Source organism: Caretta caretta, chromosome 7 (genome assembly GCF_965140235.1).
Source record: "Caretta caretta isolate rCarCar2 chromosome 7, rCarCar1.hap1, whole genome shotgun sequence".
NCBI classification, from domain to species: Eukaryota; Metazoa; Chordata; order Testudines; family Cheloniidae; genus Caretta; species Caretta caretta.
The window spans coordinates 91,928,276-91,951,911 of record NC_134212.1 but is presented as its reverse complement, the minus strand read 5'-3'; the positions used below and the strand labels follow the sequence as shown (position 1 = coordinate 91,951,911).

Genomic DNA, 23,636 nt, shown 5'->3' with positions numbered 1-23,636 from the left:
TTTTAAAATCCATCTGTTTGCACTTGTGACTGGTGGCTGAGCTTTGTGACTTTGTCCTCACCTACAACCATTTCAGATTTGGGGACAACCTATACCTTCAAGTCAGCGGCATTGCTATGGGTACCCGCATGGCCCCACAGTATGCCAACGTTTTTATGGCTGACTTAGAACAATGCTTCCTCAGCTCCCATCCCCTAGCACCCATCCTCTACTTATGCTACACTGATGACATCTTCATCATGTGAACCAACGGGAAGGAGGCCCTTGAAGAATTCCACCTGGATTTCAACGATTTCCACCCCACCATCAACCTCAGCCTGGACCAGTCCACACAAGAGATCCACTTCCTGGACACTACAGTGCAAATAAGCAATGGTCACATAAACACCACGCTATACCGGAAACCTACTGACCGCTATACTTACCTACATGCCTCCAGCTTCCATCCAGGACACATCACACGATCCATTGTCTACAGCCAAGCCTTAAGATACAACCGCATTTGCTCCAATTCCTCAGACAGAGACAAACACCTAGAAGATCTCTATCAAGCATTCTTAAAAGTACAATACTCACCTGGGGAAGTGAGGAAACAGATTGACAGAGCAAGACTGGTACCCAAAAATCACCTACTACAGGGCAGGCCCAACAAGGAAAATAACAGAACACCACTGGCTATCACATACAGCCCCCAGCTAAAACTTCTCCAGCATATCATCAACAATCTACAACCTATCCTGGAAAATGATCCCCCACTCTCACAAGCCTTGGGAGGCAGGCTAATCCTCAGGCAGCCACCCAACCTGAAGCAAATACTCACCAGCAACTACACATCACACCACAGAAACACTAACCCAGGAACCAATCCCTGCAACAAACCCCGTTGTCTTCTCTGTCCCCATGTCTACTCTAATGACACCATCATAGGACCCAAGCACACCAGCTACACCATCAGAGGCTCATTCACTTGCACATCTATTAATGTTATATATGCCATCATGTGCCAGCAATGCCCCTCTGCCATGTACATTGGCCAAACTGGACAGTCTCTATGTTAAAGGATAAATGGATGCAAATCAGACATCAGGAATGGTAACATACAAAAGCCAGTAGGATAACACTTCAATGTTCCTGGACGCTCAATAACAGATTTAAAAGTAGCCATACTTCAACAAAAAAAACTCCAAAAACAGACTTCTAAGAAACTGCTGAGCTACAATTCATTTGCAAACTTAACACCATCAATTTGGGCTTGAATAGGGACTGGGAGTGGTTGGCTCACTACAAAAGCAATTTTTCCTCTCTCAGTATTGACGCCTCCTCATCTATTATTGGGAGTGGACTACGTCCACCCTGACTAAATTGGCCTTCAACATTGGTTCTCCACTTGTAAGGTAACTCCCTTCTCTTCATGTGTCAATATATATTTATGCCTGTATCTGTAATTTTCACTCCATGCATCTGAAGAAGTGGGTTTTTTACTCACAAAAGCTTATGCCCAAATAAATGTTAGTCTTCAAGGTGCCACCGGACTTCTTGTTGTTTTTACAGGGTCAATGTTTTTTTTTCTCCCATGAACATCATGGAGAGGTGACTTGATCTCAGATGACTTGCCCCTTAAAACATAAAGGGCCTGTTCATCCATTCACAGATCCATTAAGCAATCAAACAGGAATCACTCTCTCCACCCCAGAACCAAGCAGTTAGTGGCACCATTACACAGCAGTGCAGCCCAGGCAGTGAAGAATACACATACAATTGGAATTACAGGTAACTTATGTAAGGCAAGTGTGTTAATTCAACTGAAATTTGTCCAGGACCCTGGAGCTAACCCTCCTAACTCTGGCAAAACGTGCCATGGAATATTTAAGAGCTACAGATGTCAGGCTTTTAACTATCTCTCTCCCCCGCAAAAGAGGGCACTGTGCTGTTGGTGTTGCCTTCAGCACTATGCCAAGGTATTGTCACAGACTCAAGGTATGTCAACACTGGAGTCAAGAGGTGTGATTGCAGCCCATGCTGACTATTGACGATATTGTACTTTTCCCTCTCAGGGTACATCTACAATGCAATCAAGGCTTGCTGCTCCTTAGGCACACCAAAGAGAGCACTAGCCCTTGTACCAGCAGCAGGGGCAGTGTCACCTGGTAACCTCCCAAATACAATCCTGCCTAGGGTACATACTTGGAAGGTTAGCCCATGCTGCCACCCAGCTGTTGCAGCTATACTGCAGTTACTGTCTTCAGTGTGTCTAAGGAACAGCAATCCTTGATTGCACTGCAGACATACCCTGTGAGGGAAAAGTGCCACATCCTGAATAGTCAATACCACTTCCTGTAGCAGCTGTTGGAATTTTTTGGAGGCCTTACACCCGCTAATCAAGCCCAGTCCCAGTCTCTGAGGTGGGGTAAGAATACAAACTAAAGTTGTATTTTTGCCCCAAGTGAAATACAAATTCCTGCAGCGTCAAATTAAAAAAGTTAATGCTTTTGCCTGCTTTCCTTTTCCTTAAGTAACCCTTTTGCCAAGTGCCAATGGCAGCAACAAGGGCTAGATTCCATCTGGGTAGGTGTCCTTTTACTCAAATAAATAAAAATATGGTCAGAGCCCCCATCCAGAGCTGTATTCCTACTTCTCTCTGGGGGTATTACAGACAGTAGCAGTGGCTAGGTCCTATTGACCGCTCTTCTCACCTGGTTGGGTGAGGTGAATGCCTTCAAGACCTATCCTTCTCAAAAAGAACTACTTGTGCAAAGCAAGAAAGAGAGAAGACCTTACAGCCCTGACTAGTGAGATCCTGATTCCCTAAGTCCGCTGTATTGGAGCAGTCCAAAATGATGCATGCTGAGGTAGATGCAGCAGCTCATGAGACTTCACCTGGTTTGAGAGGAAAACTCTATTACCCAATAATGGTAGATAATAAGGATAGTCAGAGACATTTTTAAAATGGTCTTGAAATATACAAGGGTTCAATATTAATATCCAGAATAAATGTTCAGACAAAGAAGTTTTATATAACAACAAGGGAGTAGATTTCCTACAGGAAACTCATTTTAACTGCAAAAGAACGCAGTAAATTATAGACAGAAGTGGGGAGAAAATAGTTACTCATTAAATGAGAAGGGAAAGAAATATATTAATTACTAAGAAGCTGCACAGGTAATACAGAACACATGCACAAACAGAGTAGTCTCATGGAATTCACTTTAGTTGTAACAAATATTTATTATTGCTTTTATTAAATAGATTTCAAAACCTATGCCAGGGTGCATAAGTATCATCATCCTCTTTAGAGATGGGGAGAAATGAAAGTATTTGCCCAAGGTCACAGTGGAGATTGGTGATATTGATAAAAATATAACTCAGGTCTCCAGAATTCCCAGGTGAAGTCCTGGCTTGCTGGTCAATGGCAAAACTCACACTGAATTCAATGGGGCTAGGATCTCAGTCCCAATCGAGTCCCCTGAGGTACACCTATTCTGGCCAGCATGTCTATAAGTAAGTATATATTAAACACACAATTAATAAGAAAAGAATTATTACCTTTAGAAAATAGCCACCTTTTCAGGTGTGGGTCTTTGAGTACAGCAGATATCGGTTGCTACATAAATGGTAGGTGGGACAACCTGAGCCCAGTTGTATAGTCCCAAAATGTAAAAGATGGAAATTGAGAAGAATCATTCACTAATTCACTGAATGGATATATGGAGAAAAAAGAATGCATTTGGTTGCACGTTAACCTTTTACCTCCACTTGGTTTTCCTTGACACAAAGACTGATTACATTTTGTTTTCCTATGAGCCTGTTGTTATATTAACAAAAAACAGACAAAACAGGGCAGAAATAACAGTTTGGATTCACCCTTCCTTTCCCTAAAGCCATGCAAAGGCATCTGTCAGTTGATATACCAGTCTACAATGACCATAAACCTGAATGTCAGAATCTAGAACTCTGAATTATCCTATGACAACATGGGAGACATCTCTGCATGCTTCCTCTGTCCCAACACAGGACACTTACAAAAATGAAGACACTGAATAAACAGGGTAAAAGCTAGACCATAGCTAAAAATAGATGCATACATATTAGAGAGACAATGTGGGAGAAGTAATATATTTTATTGGACCTACTTCTGTTGGTGAAAGACATGCTTTTGAGCTACACCAAGATCTCCAGGTCTGGGAAAAGTACTCAGAGTGTCACCATTAGCTACAAGGTGGAACAAATTGTTTAGCATAAATTAACACATATTGCAAGAGACCATTTAAGGTGAAGTACCCAGTTAACATCTTTGCAGTCATAGAACAAAAAAGGTGGGTTAGTGGGTTATAGATTGTTATAATAAGCCATAAATCCAGTGTCTTTATTAAAACCATGATTTTTAGTGTCTAGCAAAGTTATGAATTTAAGCTCCTAGGCTCATCTTTTGAGGGTTTTGTGCAGGCTTCCTTTGAGGATGAAGACTGAGAGGTCAAATATATAGTGATTGTTTTGTGAAAAATATTAACCCACAGGTGATATGGTGGTTTTTCCCTTTTTATCATTTTTGTACGTGAGTTCATTCAAGAACATAGTGATTGTTTGGTTTCACCCACATAGTTGTTATTGGGGCACTTAGTGCACTAGATGAGGTCCACATGCCTATCACAACTAGTGATGTAGGACCCATTGATCTTGAAAGGTGTGTCATAGCAATGGAGATATTTCTGGAAGTTTTGCATCTGTTTTTATGGCAGGGTCTGGTCTGTGGGAACCTTGCTTCTGATGATGAGCTTGGCAAGGTGTGGTTGTTATCTGAAGGCCAGAACAAGGGGTTCAGGAAAGTTCTTTCAGGATGTGGTCCCCATCACAAGTATGGGTTGTAGTTGTTTAATGAAACCTTGTATAGGTTCCTGTGTGGGGTGGTAAGTATCAACTAGGGGGTGTGCAGTTGTTGGGCTTTTTTTTCTGTATTGAAGCAGGTTCTCTTGGGGTATTTGAGTGGCCCATTCCATGATACAATCTACTTCTCTGGTGGAGTGTCCTTGTTTGGTGAAGGTGGTTTTAAGTGTGTTAAGGTGTATATCCCAGATTTTTTCCTCTGAGCATATTTTGTGGTATCTGAGTGACTGGCTGTAGATAACAGATTTCTTAGTGTGTTTAAATTTGTGAAGGTAAGGGTGGTGAATTTGGCGTTTCTTCTATATAGTTGTCTGTAGGGTACTATTGTTGAAGCTGATCCAGGAAGTTGATGCTGGTATGGGAGTGTTCTAAAGAGAGTTTGATGGATAGGTGCTGGTTGTTGAAGTTGTGGTGGAAATCTGAGAAGTCTGGGTTTTCTGTCCAGAGGATGAATATATCATTGATGTTTCTTAGGTTTATCATTGGTTTTATGATGCTTTTGTCCAGAAATTCTTCCTCAAGATGGCACATGAAGAGGTTGGCATACTGGGGAGCCATCCCAGTACCCACGGCTGTTCCCATAATTTGTACAAAGTATTTGTTGCTGAATGTAAAATTTTTATGGGTGAAGATTAAATGGATCCATTTGGTGATGTGTTTGTAGTGGATATCTGAGTGCTGTCCATTGTCTTGTAGATATTTGAGTCAGGGAGTGATGCAGTCATTCTGAGGGATGCTGATGTATAGGGAGGTTGTTAATGTTAAGGAGTTTCTGGAGGAAGTTGGTTGTGTCCTGGAGAAAGCTGGCCCTTTGTGTGGTGAGTGGTTTGAGGATGGCTTCTATGAGTCCTGCTGTTCCTTCAGTAAGAGTGCCATGGCCAAATATGATGGGTCTTCCTGGGTTACCTTGTTTGTGTATCTTGGGAAGCATGTAGAAGGTCCCTGGGGTGGGCTTGTGGGGGATGAGGTTGTAGAGTTTTTCTTGTAGTTGTTTGGGGAAGGATTTGATGACATCCTTAAATTCTTGGAAGAACTGGCATGTTGGGTCTTTGAGTTCTTTATAATAGGTGGTGTTGGAGAGTTGTTGGTTGGCCTCATTAACATAGTCATCATGGTTGAGAACTATGATGCTACCCCCTTTGTCTGCTGGTTTAGTCTTTTCTAAGTTCAGTTCATGCAACTTGCTTCATAGATTTTATGATAGCTTATACTGAAGGTATACTACGAGTGTAGTAACCCTGGCTCCAGCACTAACTCCTGCTGTAGCGGTGAGTTATTGAGATGCTATTAGGAACTGCAGCTGTGATTAAGCAGTATGGAATGCTGTCCTGGGAAAGGAACAGCCAATGGGAGAGTAGCTTACGCTGAGAGAGTGGTTCTGAAGACGTCAGCAGAGAAGGAGAGGGAGGCAGTTGGAAGAAGCTGTGAGAGAAGAAGGATTTAGATGCTGAGCTAGTGGATGAACTGGAGCAGAGGTAAAAGCTGAGGTGAAAAATGAAAGAAGAAGAGGAGGAGAATAAGAGTAGGGGACAGGGAAGTGAGAAAGAGGAAAGAAGAAGCAGTAAAAAAAAATAGAACCGGGCATGTGAGCAGACACTATTGGAGAAGGGAAGTAGTAGAGGGAAATAAAATCTATAGACGTACCGGAGATAGAGTATCAAGGGAAAAAACAACTGAAAAAAAAAATTGGTGAAAAAGGGAATTGATTGAAAAGCTGTGTTAGATTAAAATAGATCCTGAAAACAGTAAATGAAAAGTCCAACTGCCAACAACCTACAGTAAATGAACAGAGAAAATGACTGTGTGAATATCTGTTGATGCAATACAGTTTTAAAGTTCTTAATAGCCAAGTGGGGATCACAAGGTGAAGAAACTAACAGAATGTTAGAAACCATTAGGAAAGGGATAGATAATAAGACAGAAAATATCATAATGCCTTTTTATAAATCCAGGGTATGCCCACATCTTGCGTTCAGATCTGGTCACCCCATTTCAAAATGATATATTGGAATTGGAAAAGGTACAGAGAGGGGCAAGAAAAATAATTAGGGGTATGGAACAGCTTCCATATAAGGAGAGATTAAAAAGACGGGGACTGTTCAGCTTGGAAAAGAGATGACTAATGGGGGATATGATAGAGGTTTATAAAATCTTGACTGGTGTGGAGAAAGTAAATAAGGAAATGTTATTTACTCCTTCACATAACACAAGAACTAGGGGTCACCCAATTAAATTAATAGGCAGTAGGTTTAAAACAAACAAAAGGAAGTACTTCTTCACACAATGCACAGTCAACTTGTGGAACTCTTTGCCAGAGGATGTTGTGAAGGCCAAAACTATAACAGGGTTTAAAAAAAGACTAGATAAGTTCCTGGTCCATCAATGGCTAGTAGTCAGGATGGGCAGGTACGCAACACTATGCTCTGAGTGTTCTTAGCCTCTGTTTGCCAGAAGCTGGATGTGGATGACTGGGGATGGATCACTTGATGATTGCCTGTTCTCTGTTCATTCCCTCTGAAGCACCTGGCATTGGCCACTGTCGGAAGATGGGTTACTGGGCTAGATGGACCATTGGTCTGACCCAGTATGGCCATTCTTATGTTCTTAACTCTACTTGTAGAGAAACTTGGTGAAGAAAGAGAGAGCCACAGGAACACTGAATCTAAGGATCACATCAAGTCAAAGAGGAGCAAAGACTAGAACAGCAAGAATGGAGCTGGACTTACAACCAAGGAGACCAAGAGTTGATTCTTCTCTGAAGAGATAATGGATAACTTGAGTAATTTCTTTTGTTCTTGTTAGTAATGATGCCTTTGGTGTTAACTGCACAAAGTAAGGAAGAGTAGTGTGTACAAGTAGTGTGTACAAGCCTGCGAAGTAGTGTGTTACAAGCTTCTGGTAACATACAGTTCATTATTATATTATTTATGCTCTGGTACAATTTTGGGTTTCCCTTATAGAGATCAAAAAATTTAAAATGATCCTCACATTTAGCAAAGCCTAGCCTAGCTTGGGGTCACTGTCCCGGGACCATAAAATCAGCTAGCAGAAAAATATTGATGATTTTGGTGATATATGGTGGAAGTCACTAGAAAAGGTGGAAGAAAATTAAAAAGGGAGAAAATGTGTGGAGGGGTGCAGGGGGGAAATGAAGAAAACTTCCTCCCCCACTCCACTTTCTCTCCCTCTTCTGTTTTTACTCTCTTTTACAAAGAGGAAAAAAGTAGGGGGGGAGAGGTGAGAAAAGGAACAAAAAATAAAATATTAAATTTTGGTCAGCTTTCAAAACTTGAAATGAAACGTCAATTTGAAATTAAGCAAGTATTTTCATTGAATTTTTTTTAACCAAAATAGAAGCTTCTAAAATGGAATTGTTTACAAAATATTTTGATTTGGATGAAACTGCATTTTTATATAAAAAAAAAATTGGCTCGGGTCTACATTTTCCCACCTCTGAAGAAGCTGTTTATTTTCACTTACAAAATACAAATCCAATTAATGCACCATGATTTCACATGTACAGAAACTCTGCGCCTGGGTAATTTTTGTTCAGTACAACACGTGCTGTATTTTCAGCATCCGTCACTACTTTCTTGATCCGGAAAGTCTCCCCAGATTTGAGATGTTTCCTGAGATCTTTACGTGGAATATGGAAGTTGAATAAAAATGCTGACATATCATGCAGCAACACCACAATGCATATACAAAGTGTCCACTTGTTTCACTGCCTTTGCATTTTAAGGCTCCTAAACTGGGTTTCAGTCAGAATTCTGACTGAAGAGAATCCTGAAGAGAATTTGTGAGAATCCTGCTCAGTCGATGGCATGTACATTGTCCCCTTAATGCCTGCTTGTTATGTCATCTGGGTGAGTCACCTTCCCTACAATTATAATAACTTAAAAAGTGGAAGGAGTATTCATTTTACTAAGCCAAAATTAGATGTGTGCCAAGCTTCAGACTTATGCAGCTAGCCATGTATGCAGGAAATCATATTTCCATAAACGTAGTTCACTGCCTTTATCTCCTTCACCAAAAAGACGTTTCTGTCACCTGATGAGAATTCTTCTAAGTGTACAGTGTATTCACACATTCTGGTCCATGAACATTTTTTCTTCAGCTTCCACATTCCATATAAGGACCTCAGGAAATATCTCAAGTTTGGGCAGAAGTTCCAGATCAAGGAAGTAGTGACTAAAACTGAAAATACAGCACGTGTTTTACTGAACAAAACTTAGCCAGTTACAGAGTTTCTGTACATGTGAAATCATGTTGCAGTAAGTGGATTTGTGTTTGGCAAGCTCCTTCCGTTAGTCGTCATTGAGTTGGGAAAATGTAAAGCTGATCAGTTTTTTTTTAAATAAAAAACACAGTTTCATCAAAATGAAAATATTTTGCAAACACAGTTCCATTTTGACTTTCTTTTTTTTAGAAACTTCAATTTTTGATGAAAGAATTGAAATGAAAATGTGTTTAATTTCAAATTGATAATTTCATTTCATTTTTCCAAAGCTGACATTTCATTTTTTGTTTCTTTGCCCCCCCCCTCCCCCCCATAAAAGACAGTAAAAGTAGTATTGCTCGCTCTCTCCACCCAGTTACCTTCTTTAATGACAATCTGCTTACAGGTGTTGCTGGACAGGTCTGGGTTCTTCTGGATCCCACCACCAGCTCAGCAGGGTGTGTCTTCTTTATTTTTCCCTATGAATTTATAGGGCAGTGCCTCCACCCCGTCACTCCTTCCTGGCAGGGTCACCAGGGCAGCTTGGGAGGAAAATTCTAACCACGGGGTAACCCCCACTTACTTGCCACATAGTTGGAGGCTCCCAAGAAATAACACAAATACATACAATATATTCAACACAGTAATTATATTAAACAGGAGACAAATATAACATAACAGGGTAAAACACTATTCTTTGGGTCACCGGTGCCCACGCTGATAATACCTGTGACTTTCCCCAGTCACGTGACCTGATGTAGCAAATGTAAGATCAGTGTCCCGTTGGTACACGTACTTTGTTGGGTCCTTGATGACTTATGGCCATCTTTGCAGTGGTTTAGCAGTGTGGCTGACTGGGTTCAATAGAGTCCAAAGGACTCACCAGTGGGAGGAGGTGGTAAGTCCCTCCACAGGTTTGATACGCAGCAGGCTATAAAATCCCCAAACCCTTACTTCTTGGCTTGAGGACACAGTTCAGGGAGTAGGGGGTCCCCAAAACAATTTCCCTGACTGCCTAAAAGATGGTGCACTCACAAACTCCATGAATGATCCTCAGGTTCAGAGATGACTCTGGACTCCTCGGTCACTGCAGAGGGGCTGATCTCTGCTGGCAGGGATCCTCTTCAAGCAGGAGTCAGGCTGCTTCTGGTCCCAGGATTTCCCCTCACCACAAAGGGGTGCAGGGCTCAAGGTGCAGATTACACAACTATACTAAAAATCAAACTGTAGTTTCCTAGCCCAGCGTCCAGACACACTCACAGCAGGCAGCAGCTCTGGACTAGCAGCCAGAGCAGAGCTGACCATGTGGTGGCTGGTCTCATCTAGGGAACTGGAGGGCTAACTCAGCCTGGCTGAGGAAGTTTCCCAGCAAAACTCTACAAACTGGGAATCATCAGTGGAAAAGGAAAAGCCCAGCTGAGGGATCTTGCTTTCAGGTCCCTAGAGGCCAGTTCTCAGGGGGAACCCTGCATGCAGGCCTGGGACTCACCAGCTCCCACACAGCCAGTCCTGCCTTTGCCCTGGCTGGCTCCAGACTGCCTCAAAAATGGCGTCTCCGCTTTCCTGAGCTCCCTGGGAAGGGCATCTCACTCCCTATTGGCATCTTACTCCCTCTCCCAGCGCTATAAAACCCCCACCTCTACAAGATGCGCTGTCTCTACTGACACATTATAGCGCTGAAACTTGCAGCGCTCGGGGGGGGGTGTGTTTTTTTCACACCCGAGCAAGAAAGTTGCAGCGCTGTAAAGTGCCAGTGTAGACAAGCCTTAAATGTTGGACTGGAGGGACTTTTTGTGTTATTTGTCTGTACAGTGCCTACTAGAAGAGGTCCCTCCCTCATGTCTGAAGTCCCTGTGGTGCTACTGCAACACAAATAATACACAAACAATAGTTAAGTATGCTGACTGTTTTTCAGCTTTGGGAGGAGTTGTTTATTTGGCTAATTGGGAGTTACACTATTGTTGAGATATGGAAGTGATGATCTACAGGAGTGGATCATGATTTCATTAGCATTTACTTTTTAATCCTCTGTGATTTTACGGTAAAGGGACTATTTGATGCTATTGTTGAGACAGGAGAAAAAATGTCCTGTTCTTTCTGAGGAGGGGGAATTGACCCCGTACTGCACTGTAAGCATTGTTGCTGGAGCTCCTGTAGCTGCAGCACTCTAGGGTTTCTCCGGGGTATGCTGGTGTTACTTGTTGGAATTTGAACCTAGACCTCACTCCTGTAGAGCAGAGTGAATTGAATTATACTGTCAAATAATGTTAACAGTGGTTTTACTGGCGATATAGATATACTGTGGAGATATTACTATATGGACTGTAGTTATCCACCCGTTTCTTTATGGCATAGAAGGCCAGCAGAGTCTCTTAATATTTTTATAGCCAGTCTGAAGCACATTTAATGTGCTTCTATTAAGCCCAAGCATTTGTTATTTAGGATATGGTCAATTTCCATAACAGTACTAAACTCAATCCAGTACCAAATTTAATGACGTGGTTCCACCTCTATACTGAGCCAAAAGCTTAATCTGTACACATCTGCACTTTGGGAGTTCAAAATCCGAAATTTGTTGCTTAGACCCACCTCTGCAAATCAACTATCAGAATAGTAAATGCAACATAGAAATAACAACACTTTAAAATTGGAGTCTGATTCCACCACTAGTGATTAGACACTAGTTTAAATCCTGCTGGTAAAATTTTCAAAGGGGAGAGGTTCTCAATTTAGCCTCTAAAATTGCCAGCACCATGTTGAGTATGTGTAAACTTTATTGTACATATGCTTTTCAACTTTCACATGAACAATCTCACTTGTGTACGCACACTGTTTGCTCCTACAGAGCAGCTAGTTAGATGGCTATGTTACTGATTTACATTCACAACTGAGATTTTGCATATGCAAATTCTTAACACAGGAAAAAATATATGTACAAAAATATACCCATTCAAATTTACAACTGAAATTTCAAAGCCTGCTTTTTTGAAGGTTTTACATTTGAGGGGTTTTCTTGTTTTGTTTCTATTTCTTGGGAGGATTATTATTTTTATTTATTTATTATTTATTATTTTGAAACTTTTATAAAGCTATGGTAGAATCAGACATGGACAAAGGTTAACATTTTTCATATGTGCCTAAGTTCTATTTTTAAAGGTGTCTTAGAAACTTAGGAGCCTAAATCCCATTTTCAAAACTGACTTAGGCACTAAGGGATGTCTAAACTGCAGTTATATACCCACGGCTGGCCTGTGCCAGCTGACTTGGGCTCACACGGCTCAGGCTAAAGGGCTGTTTAATTATGGTATAGATGTTTGGGTTTGGGTTGCAGCCTGAGCTCTGGGACCCTCTCATCTCACAGGGTCCTAGAGCCCTAAGGTGACCAGACAGCAAGTGTGAAAAATCGGGACGGGGGTGGGCACTAATAGGAGCATATAAGAAAAAGCCCCAAATATCGGGACTGTTCCTATAAAATCAGGACATCTGGTCACCCTATAGAGCCCAGGCTCCAGTCTGACCCCAAATATCTACACAGCAATTAAACAGGCCCTTATTTTTAGCCCCACAGCCTGAGTCAGCTGGCACAGGCCAGCTGTGAGTTTTTAATTGCAGTGTAAACTTACCTTTAAGGGCCTAAATTCCACTGACTTTCAATGAGGCAGGCTCGTAAGTCACTTAGGTGCTTTTGAAAAATGTTACCTCAAATCTTTAACAATTCTGGAGTCTGCGTGGTATGATAGTTAGTAATAAAGTACAAAAGCTTAGCAAATAATCCCAGCTGAAACAAAGAGGCTGCTTTCACCAAATGCTTGCTAGATGAGCAACCCTTTTGGCATGGGTTCAAGAACTGGTATTAAAACATCATATAAAGGTTTTAACATTTCTGAAATTGATTACATATGTTCTTATGGACTTTAAACTTGAACTGGCAGAGCCTACGATTTCTGGGATAGAGGTTCTGTGTAAAAGCAAAAAGAAAAGGAGGACTTGTGGCACCTTAGAGACTAATCAATTTATTTGAGCATAAGCTTTCGTGAGCTACAGCTCACTTCATCGGATGCATACTGTGGAAAATACAGAAGATGTTTGTTTTTATACACACAAATCATGAAAAAATGGGTGTTTATCACTACAAAAGGTTTTCTCTCCCCCCACCCCACTCTCCTGCTGGTAATAGCTTATCTAAAGTGATCACTCTCCTTACAATGTGTATGATAATCAAGTTGGGCCATTTCCAGCACAAATCCAGGTTTTCTCCCCCCCACTCCCCCATACACACAAACCCACTCTCCTGTTGGTAATAGCTTATCTAAAGTGATCACTCTCCTTACAATGTGGGGTGGGGGGAGAGAAAACCTTTTGTAGTGATAAACACCCATTTTTTCATGATTTGTGTGTATAAAAACAAACATCTTCTGTATTTTCCACAGTATGCATCCGATGAAGTGAGCTGTAGCTCACGAAAGCTTATGCTCAAATAAATTGGTTAGTCTCTAAGGTGCCACAAGTACTCCTTTTCTTTTTGCGAATACAGACTAACACGGCTTTTACTCTGAAACCTGTGTAAAAGCAGTCATAAGGTCAAATCTTTTAATTTACTTTATAAAAAACCTCCTTAGATTTAGCTATGTTACAACTGTTATGAATATCATGTGGATTTTGTGAACTATAGTTTTATAGAGAAGAATCAAACCAAATAGCTGGATAGAAAAAAAAATAAATTCATGAAAAAAATATCATAGCTAATATGAATGGTACAGAGTGTAAGGATTTGAACCTGGGCCTGCAGGGATACCAGGCAATGATCCCCCCTGTGCCACCCGTCTGCAGCTGTAACCTGACTGCTCCCTGCAATCCACAAAGGTTTTACACCACAAGAAGTTCTGCCTTGAGTGATCTGACTGGCAATGGTTTTAGCAATCCCTGATTGGCTCCTTGATCCTACATAATCCCATGGGGCATACTAGGAAGTGTCTAGGACACAGTATGGATTCCTAGTTAGCTGTCATGACTGCCCTGCTTCTGAACTCCTGGTACTGACCAAGGCTCTGACTTGGATTCTGACTCCCAATTGACCTCTGCAACCCCAACATGGTACCCTTGGCCTGATTCCTGACTTTATCTCTGGCTTTGGCCCTTTGCTTCACTCCTGACTCTGACTCTGGCTTAAAGCTCAGCTTGATTCTTGACCCTGATATTGGCTCTGATCACTGGCTCGGCTCCCAAGCTACTGCCAATTTTCACCCAGGATCTTGACACAGGTAAACTAACTCTTCCCAAGAAAGTTATGCTGCTAGGGAAGTTCCAGGAGCAAACAACCAAACTTTCCTTGTGAAGGTTAGCCAACCAATAATGTAGGGCAGTGGTTCTCAAACTTTTGTACTGGTGACCCCTTTCACGTAGCAAGCCTCTGAGTTTGACCTCCCCCTTATAAATTAAAAACACATTTTTTAATATTTAACACCATTATAAATACCAATAAAATAAAAACCAGCAGGATCTTATTAAAGGGAAAAAGGCAAAATACCACATTTATTGTGAATACAGAAAGAATCATAGTAAGCATTTAGTTATAGCTATAACATTCCATTCAATCTCATATTTATTCACACATTCATTCACACACACACACACACACACGTTCTGCAAGGTTGTTATCATAGTTACCAGCTGTAGAGTTGTTCATGCCAAGCCACTGGCCAGGTGGCCTGGACATGAGGAGGGAGCAGGGCCTTGTCAGATGCTCATCTGATGCTCCTGGAAGTTGGTTTGCAGAATCAGACCCCAAAGTTCTCACTTTCTAGAGTCCATTTTTATAGGAATTTCTTCCTATGCCAGTCTATGGGAATTGCTTCATCATGCTGTTGCTGAATCAATCAGCAGATAGCACATTCCTGACGGCTCCATGCTGCTAGATGTTATCTTGTTCTTTGGTTCTCCCATTCTTGAGGCTGTTGGGTGGATTCCAGTCTGCCCTCTGGGGGTCCTCTGGTTATTTCCACTTGACGCCTTCTTCAGACAATGGACACTGGATTCTTAGGCTGGCACCTCCCTGATCATTCAGTTATTATCCACACCAAGCATCCATCCACATACACCCTCTATCTCTATTTTTAATCACAATTGTTAATACAACAAAAGGGCGGGGAGTCTCTGGGTGCTGTTTCTGTTGTTACAGAGTATTGCTTTGAGTCTCTCTCTGCGTGAATTGCTTTGAGAACAGACTCTGTCTTAGAATGTACTAACGCAATTAGCAGCTTGCAAGTTTCACACATAGAGGGAGAGAAACAGTACCAAAAACCAAGAGACCTCTTAATTAGTAACACCCTGGAATTTAAACTATGGGGAATCAAACTCATTTGTGATTTTAATACAGAACTTCTTTAATATGATCCAACACTGGAGGCAAAGCAGGGTTTGAGGTGGAAGCTGACAGCTCGCGACCCCCCATGTAATAATCTTGCAACCCCTTGAGGGGTTCCAACCCCCAGTTTGAGAACCCCTGCTATAGGGCCTGATCCAAGGTCCACTGTAGTCAATAAAGGTCTTTCCAGCTCACTAAGGAGCTGTGTTTTCATTTTGACCATCTCACACTAGATTTGTGAAATTGAGAAAGTTTGCAAGCTCAGGGGTGGCCTGTTCAATTGAACTTATTGATGGAACAAATATTGTCCAACTTTCCTCCCTTCTCCTATATCATAACTCTCCCTCAGCATACTCTTGTTTCTTTGAGCCTCAATAAACCTTTCAGCTGTTGTTGAAAACTTCCTCCAAAGAAAATTGGCTGAAACTCAAAGAATGAGTTTGCCAACTTCTGCACTGTTTATATTTGAGCAGTAGGATAGTTGCTCCCTGATGTCTGAATGATGTTTTCTGTGGTTGCATTCTGCAGCCTAGAAGAATTAATATACTGCTAGTACCTATCATTACAAGGACCATATATAAATATTTTTATAATGTAGTTAAACTTTAAAGAGGAGTACCGACCTTGCAATACATGAGATACACTAAACTCACATTTTCATTGAACACATATACTATATGTTGGGAGGACATATGCTTGAATTTTTTTTCCTCTGTAGCCAGTCATATGTATATGTAGGTAAGATATAAGTACTGAATGATGCAATAATGCCAAGTAGAGGACCAACAGGCCCAGGGCCTGTAAGGTAGTTTGTTTAGCAAAAGTAATCAAGGCTTAGGCTGAAGCTTGACATAATTAACTGATAAGCAAGCGACTGTAAATCACAAGTTGAAGTGTAGCAATAAGTGTAATAAGTCAGTTGGCTGGTATGAAGCAAGAAACTGGAAACACAAGTTATTGATATTTTAAAGTATTTTTAAGAAATATGTCTACACAAAACTCACAAGCATTAACTCAATATTGCTGTGGCAACTAATTGATGTAATGTTAATGATTGTAAAGTAGAGGAATATTTAACTTATAGGAAGTGGAGACACTAAAAGAACTGGAGTGTGGAAGTTCAGATGAGGAAAAGGAGATCAAAACCATTATCAATATGCATAAGATAAAGTGAGCATTAGTTTAACACATTATAAAAGATGTTTCTCGTCCTGAGAGCCATGGGAGACAGCAGGATGATGACCACATACCAACTCTTGGATATCTCTGCAAAGGATGGTGTGAGTAAGGCAAATATTGGCCATTCTGTATAATTCCTCTCTCCTTTGCCAGATTGCAGTGTGTGTGTGTATCTTTGTTCGGTTGGCTAATAAAAAGCAATTAAGTGGGAAAAGCAGTCTGTTGTCCCAGTGCATCTCCAGGTCTTTATACTAATGACAACCTCTCTACTGTAGCTGATCTGGAGGCTGACCCCTTGCAGACCATTGCATGCTAATTCATATTTAACCTCAGGAGAGCAAACAGTCAAAGATAACTTAATTATTACAGATGAGGCTACACCTCCCAGGGCAAGATTCATTCTGACATTTTTCTCTCTAAATCTTTTTCCCTTGCATGTTTTCATCCCTACTAGTCTTAGAGGGCTCAATTCTGGAGGGTGCTTTTGCCTCCCCAGTCCTAATGCTTCAGGTCCTGGTTTAGCTCCCAGCTCTGGTTAAGGCATTACTGGCTGCTCAGAGCTTCTACGGGCCTTGTAGTAATCAGGGAATAGCTAGAACTGTCTCAGTCCTACTTTACCCATCTATGGAATTTCCCCAGCTCACCTTGACATGACCACAGGTCTCTGGCACAGTGGCTGTCTGTGTTGGGGGAGCTGCAAGCAATGATGAATCAGGTCCAATGTAAGTGCGTAGTAAGTAATAGACAATGTCAGAATCACTGCCGCGAATTACTCTGTCTGTATTTGGAGCATCATCTCTTCTGATTGTTTGGTCTCTTTAAAAGCTGGATCCAGTGTGCTAAAGGCAGGAATCCAATCCCTATAACCTGGCTTGAGCACAGGCCAGGCCTCACTACAGTTAGGAAGAAAAGGCTTAGCAGTTTGGTATTAAAGTTTTGCGTGTCTGGAAGAGAGCAGCGTGTTCAGTTTACTGGGGTCCATAGCAAATCTAAACACACAACCTACACCATCCCTTAGTTTTAATGGGACATTCAATCACCTCTATTTCTCAGTCGTCTTTGTTCTCCACACTTAACAAATCAGGCCTCATGGAGGGATTGACAGAGAGACAGGGCAGCTTCCTGCAATACCTTTGGGAGACCGTAGTGTATTAAGCCCTGTTAATATTAAGTTGCTGTTGATTTCAGTGAGAGCACGTTCAGACCTATATGCATAGGAATGTTTATTGATTTTAATGTTTTCTCTGTAATGCTTTTACCTTAAGAATAAATGTACTTGCTTAGAAAGAGCTGTGCTGTAACTTATAAATATGGGCAATACACCGGCCATAGCTCTCAGAGAGAAAGCAAAGAACAGGCCCTGGCCTTGTTAGGCAGTCTGGCTTGCTGGGAATATCACAGTGTAAGGCAGGGAACTGTGCATCCTTAAAATCCCTGTTCAGGAGGGAGTGAGACATGGGTCTCCACCCAAGAGAGGTGACAGCTGAGAGCTGGAAGCCTAAAGTAGGTGCCCTTTGCAGACCCTGGAGGGGGAATACAGGTGTAGTTGCCCTGTGACAGAGGATTTCTATCTCCGCCAAGTCTGATATATGGAAACCAAGTTATTTGAGCTCAAAAGAATGAAACAAATCAACAACAAAAGAAACTCTAAACATTTTTCTTGAATTATTAAAAAACATCACTCTCTCCAATTAAGATAGTGACCTGAGTAAATTTATCAAAACTTCCTTTTAAAAACTTCACCATATTGCTGTAAATAAGCATAAAAAAGTTTGACCCAAAGAAGGAGGACCCTGCTGTTTACCTCTCTCCATTGTGAAAACTGACCATTTTCTCCTACCCTTTTTTCCTGTCTTTTAACCAGTTACTGATCCATAAAAGGAACTTCCCTCTGATCCCATGACTACCTACTTTGCTTAAGAGTCTTGTCAAAGCCTTTTTGACAGTCCAAATACGCAATATCCACTGGATCACCCTTGATCGCATGTTTGTTCACCCCCTCAAAGAATTCTAATAGATTGGTGAGGCATGATGTCCGTTTACAAAAGCCACGTTGACTTTCCCCCAATAAATCATGTTCATCAATATGTCTGATAATTGTGTTCTTTACTATTGGTTCAATCAATTTGCCTGGCACTGAAGTTAGTCTAACTGGCCTATAATTGCTGGGATCGGCTCTGGAGCCTTTTTCAAAAATTGGTATTACATTAGCTGTGCTCCAGTCATTGGGTACAGAAGCTGATTTAAGTGATAGGTTACATACCACAGTTAGTAGTTTTGCTATTTCATGCTTGAGTTCCTTCAGAACTCTTGCGTGAATACCATTTGGTCCTGCTGACTTAGTACTGTTTAATTTACCTATTTGTTCCAAAACTACTTCTATTGATATGTCAATCTGGGATAGTTCCTGAGATTTGTCACCTAAAAAGAATGGCTAAGGTGTGAGAATCTCCCTCACATCTTCTGCATTGGTGGTCCTCTTCACAATGACCTTGTCTTTCTTGAATCCTCTTTTAGCACCTTGCTTGTCCAGTGGCCCCACTGATTGTTTGGCAGGTTACCTGCCTCTGCTGTACAACACATCTTTTTTTTGTTAGTTTCTGTGTCTTTTTCTAGTTGCTCTACAAATTCTTTTTTGGCCTGCTTACTTATACTTTTACACTTGACTTGCCAGAGTTCATGTTCTTTTCTATTTTTCTTTGTAAGATTTGACTTCCAATTTTTCAAGGATCCCTTTTTGCCTCTAATTGCCTCTTTTACTCTGTTGTTTAGCCATGGTGGAATTTTTTTGGTCCTCTTTCTATTGTTTTATTTTAGGTATACATTTAATTTGAGCCTCTATTATGGTGTTTTAAAAATGTTTCCATGCAGCTTGCAGGCATTTCACCTTTTTGACTGCTCCTTGTAATTTCCATTTAACTAGCTTCCTCATTTTTCTGTAGTTCCCCTTTTTGAAGTTAAATGATACTGTTCTACTGTGGTTGGCTTCTTTGTTATTTCCCCCTGCTGCCCTACCCCAAGGATGTTAAATTTAATTACATTATGGTCACTATTACTGAGCAGTTCAGCTATATTCATCTCTTGGATCAGATCCAGTGTGCCGTTGAGGACTAAATCAAGAATTGCCTCTCCCCTTGTGGGTTCCAGGACAGTTTTCTCCAAGAAGCAGTCTTTAATGGTGTCTAGAAATTTTATCTCTGCATCCCACCCTTAAGTGACATGTACCCAGTCAATATGAGAATAGTTGAAATCCCCCATTATTATTGGGATTTCTATTTTTGCAGGCTCTCTAATCTCCCTGAAGATTTCACAATCACCATCACCATCCTGATCAGGTGGTCAGTAGTATATTCCTACTGTTATACTCTTTTTATTCAAGCATGGAACTTCTATCCATACAGATTCTATGGTGTAGTTTGATTCATTTAAGATTTTTCCTATTTTTGACTCTCTGCTTTCTTTCACATATAGTGCCACTCCCCCACCAGTGTGGCCTATTCTGTCATTCCTATATATTTTGTAACCTGGTGTTACCATGTCCCATTGATTATCATTGTTCCACCAAATGTATGTGATGCCTATTAAATGAATATCCTCATTTAATACCAGACACTCAAGTTTACCCATCTTAGCATTTAGACTTCTAGCATTTGTATACAAGCACTTATTTAGTTGTCTGCCTTCATGTGATGTAATTGAATGGGACTCTTTCATTTGACTATTTCGCTTCAGCTTCTGTACTTTAGTAACTTTTATCCTCCCCTCTTTACTAGGATATAGAGAACCCCCATTAATAGATCCTCCCAGGGGATGTTTCTGTCTGAACGGTGTGGTTTCTGCACCTGTCGGCTTTCCCTCAGCCCTTACTTTAAAAACTCCTCTACAGCTGTTTTAATTTTACATGCCAGCAATCTGGTTCCATTTTGGTTTAGGTGGAGCCCATCCTTTCTGTATAGTCTCCTCTTTTCCCAAAAGGTTTCCCAGTTCCTAATAAACCTAAAACTGTCCTCCAGACACCATTGTCTCATCCACACATTGAGCCCCTACAGTTCTGCCTGTCTAACTGGCTCTGTGCATGGAACTGAAAGCATTTCAGAGAATGCTACCATGCAGGTCCTGGACTTTAATCTCTAACCTAACCTCCTAAATTTGGCCTCTAGGAACTCTCTCCTTTCCTTATGTCACTGGTACTTTGGCAAGGCACCTACTTCGTCTCCTCCCTAATTCTCCCTTTGGAGTTGGGGGCATGGAGTAAGACAGTCTGACTCAGACAGGTTTTCTTTATTCTTCATTCTGCTTTATATTTTGATATTTACAAAGTAGACCTCAGGGTAGGCCCAAGGAGTTACCCATCAGTCAAGCAAGAGAAACAAAATCATGACATGAAAAGGGAATACTTTTCCCTACCCTCTCTCTGGGGTAGGGAATCCCCCAGTACTATTGCCGGTCTCTTCTTAATACCTGGGGTCCCCTCCCCTGCAGGGGTAACCTCAGTGCAAGAGGATTCCATGACATCATCTGGAAGGCGGTTTCCCAACTATGGAATTATTTCCCTCTGCTCCAGTTTGAGATGTTCTCCTTCCCAAAGACTTTCATCCCCCTCAGCAGCACAGAGGCCGTCAGACTGTGGGTGGGACCATTCTACTGTGTCCCACGAAGTGTTCTCTGTGTACTTCTCTGCCTCTGTTAGCTCGTCCAGTTCAGCCCCTCTAGTCTCAAGAACCCGCACTTGGACTCTGAGGGCCATAAGCTGCTTGCACCGAATGTGCACACATGGCATCTGCCTACAAGGCATGTAATCATACATGCTGCATTCAGTGCAATAAAGTGGATAGCCTCCACTCTGCTCCTAGACTTCTGCCTGCATTGCTTTTATTCTTGCTGGGGGGGTTTTGGAGAGGGAGTGGAGTTTATTGACCTATCTTTAGAGAATGTTAGGGGTAGCTGGCTCTCATGCTCCTTCTCTAAACTCCCTGTTTTCTGCTACTGTTCACTAGCTCCTCTGGTTGCTTAGTGGCTGGCTTTTTAACCAGGGACGACCACAAGGGCCCTGTGCACTGCCCCCACCCCTAGCACCAGCTCAGCAGCTCCCATTGACCAGGAACCATGGCCAATGGGAGCTGAGGGAGTTGTGCCTGCAGGCAACGTGCAGAGCCACGTGGTTGCGTCTCCACCTCGGAGCTGGAGGGAGATGTCACTGCTTCCCAGGAGCCACCTGAGGTAAATGCTGCCTGGAGTCTGCACCCCTCACCCCCTCCCACGCCCCAACACCCTGCCCCAGCCCTGAGCCCCCTCCTACACCCCAAACCCCTGCCCCACCCTAGAGCCCGCACCCACAGCTGGAGCTCTCAATCCCCCTGCTCCAGCCTAGATCCCCCTTCTGTACCCTGAACCCCTCATTTCTGGCCCCACCCCAGAGCCCGCACCCCCAGCCAGAGCCCTCACCCCCTCCCACACCTCAACCCCCTGTCCCATTCCGGAGCCCTCTCCTGCACCCCAAACTCCTCATCCCTGGCCCCACCCCAGGGATGGGAGCACGCAGCCAGAACCCTCACTCTCTCTTGCACCCTGCCCCAGCCCAGTGAAAATGAGTGAGTGAGTGAGGGTCGGGGAGAGCGAGTGACAGAAGGAGGGGGGAATGGAGTGAGCTGGGGCGTGGCCTTGGAGAAGGGATGGGGCAGGGGACAGGGCAAGGGTGTTCAGTTTTCTGCAAATAGAAAGTTGGCAACCCTACCTAGCAGGCTACCAGGCTTAGTGCACAGCCCCACAACAGACTACACTATAAACTTCAAACAACAGGTACACGGTGCTCTGTTAATAGCTAGTTGCTATTGATTTCATTGATGTGCAGGATCAGACCCAAAGTATTTCCCCTTCCTGGACAGTTACTTGTTCTGTTTTCACCAGACTGTTTGGTCCTTCTTGTGGTTTCCGGGGTGGAATTTTTTGCTGTTTATGACGTACTGGCTCTGTTTTCTCTTGAGGTTTAATATTATGTAACATACTAGGTTTCGAAACAAAGTAATTAGCTTACCACAGGCTGGCAGTGATCTAAAGCCAGCAACTACATTCATCTACTTCCATTCTGTTTCTTGTTTTGTTTTCTTTTTCTTGAGTTCTGCAATAAAGTTCTTTCATTTAATGGAACTTCACCTGAATTTCTGTTTCCTGTACCCACTCATTTGACTTTCCCCTATGACTCAGACTTCATTTTCTTATCATAGAGGAAATATACCCTCCTTTCACTAAAGAGTATTTCATAATCACTCCACACTTGGTACAAAAAGCAGATTTGTCTTTAATAGCTTATGCAGGCATTTAATCAGTTTATCATCATAACTAAAAGATCAGAGCATGTAAAACCCAGTCTAAATTTAAGCTGTACTTCCCATTTTATTTCCTTCGCATATTGAGCAACAGACACTGCTGGGTTTCTAAACATGTTAGTTTTAAAGACTTATGGGGTTATATTAATGGATACTTTCTTGTGCTCCAAAACTAGTATCAGGATCATGTTCAAAAATTATCCCTACTGAGCAAATCAACAGGTGATGGCAATAATAGAAGGTGCAGAATGTGAAGAGGTGAATTCTTAAATAACTAAATTTAGTTGTCTTCCTTCAGCAAGTTTACTGAAAAATAACATCATTCTGAAATGTGATGGAATAAAATGGAATGCAGTGCTTTCAGAAAATAATCCTAAGTATCTCTTAATAAAAGAAGGCCACACATGTAATTAATAGATGGTAGTTAAACTATTAATTGTGGACACAGTAATTAGTGCTAATGAAGGTAAGGTACTAATACTATTATTATTTATATTAATGTAGTGCCCAGGAGTTCCAGTCATGGACCGGGACCCCATTGTGTTAGGTGCTGGAATAAAAAGATAGTCCTTGACCCAAAGAAGTAGTAATTCTGACTTAAGTTAGGTGTCATAAGGACCCCATGTATTCCATAGCAGTGGACTCTATATATTTCTGTATAACTGCG

The 23,636-nt window shown here is 41.9% G+C and overlaps 1 protein-coding gene across 2 annotated transcripts in view; it reads left to right on the top strand.

Moving 5' to 3' along the window:
* Positions 1–23,636, top strand: part of CH25H (cholesterol 25-hydroxylase) — a 79,010-nt gene that overhangs the window by 8,927 nt on the left and 46,447 nt on the right. The window contains exon 2 of one of the 2 annotated variants that reach the window (XM_075130947.1): positions 7,502–7,660. The exons of the other annotated variant lie outside the window; for it this stretch is intronic. The gene's annotated coding sequence lies outside the window, so the exon portion shown is untranslated. The remainder of the gene's footprint in view (positions 1–7,501; positions 7,661–23,636) is intronic. 2 annotated transcript variants of the gene reach the window in all.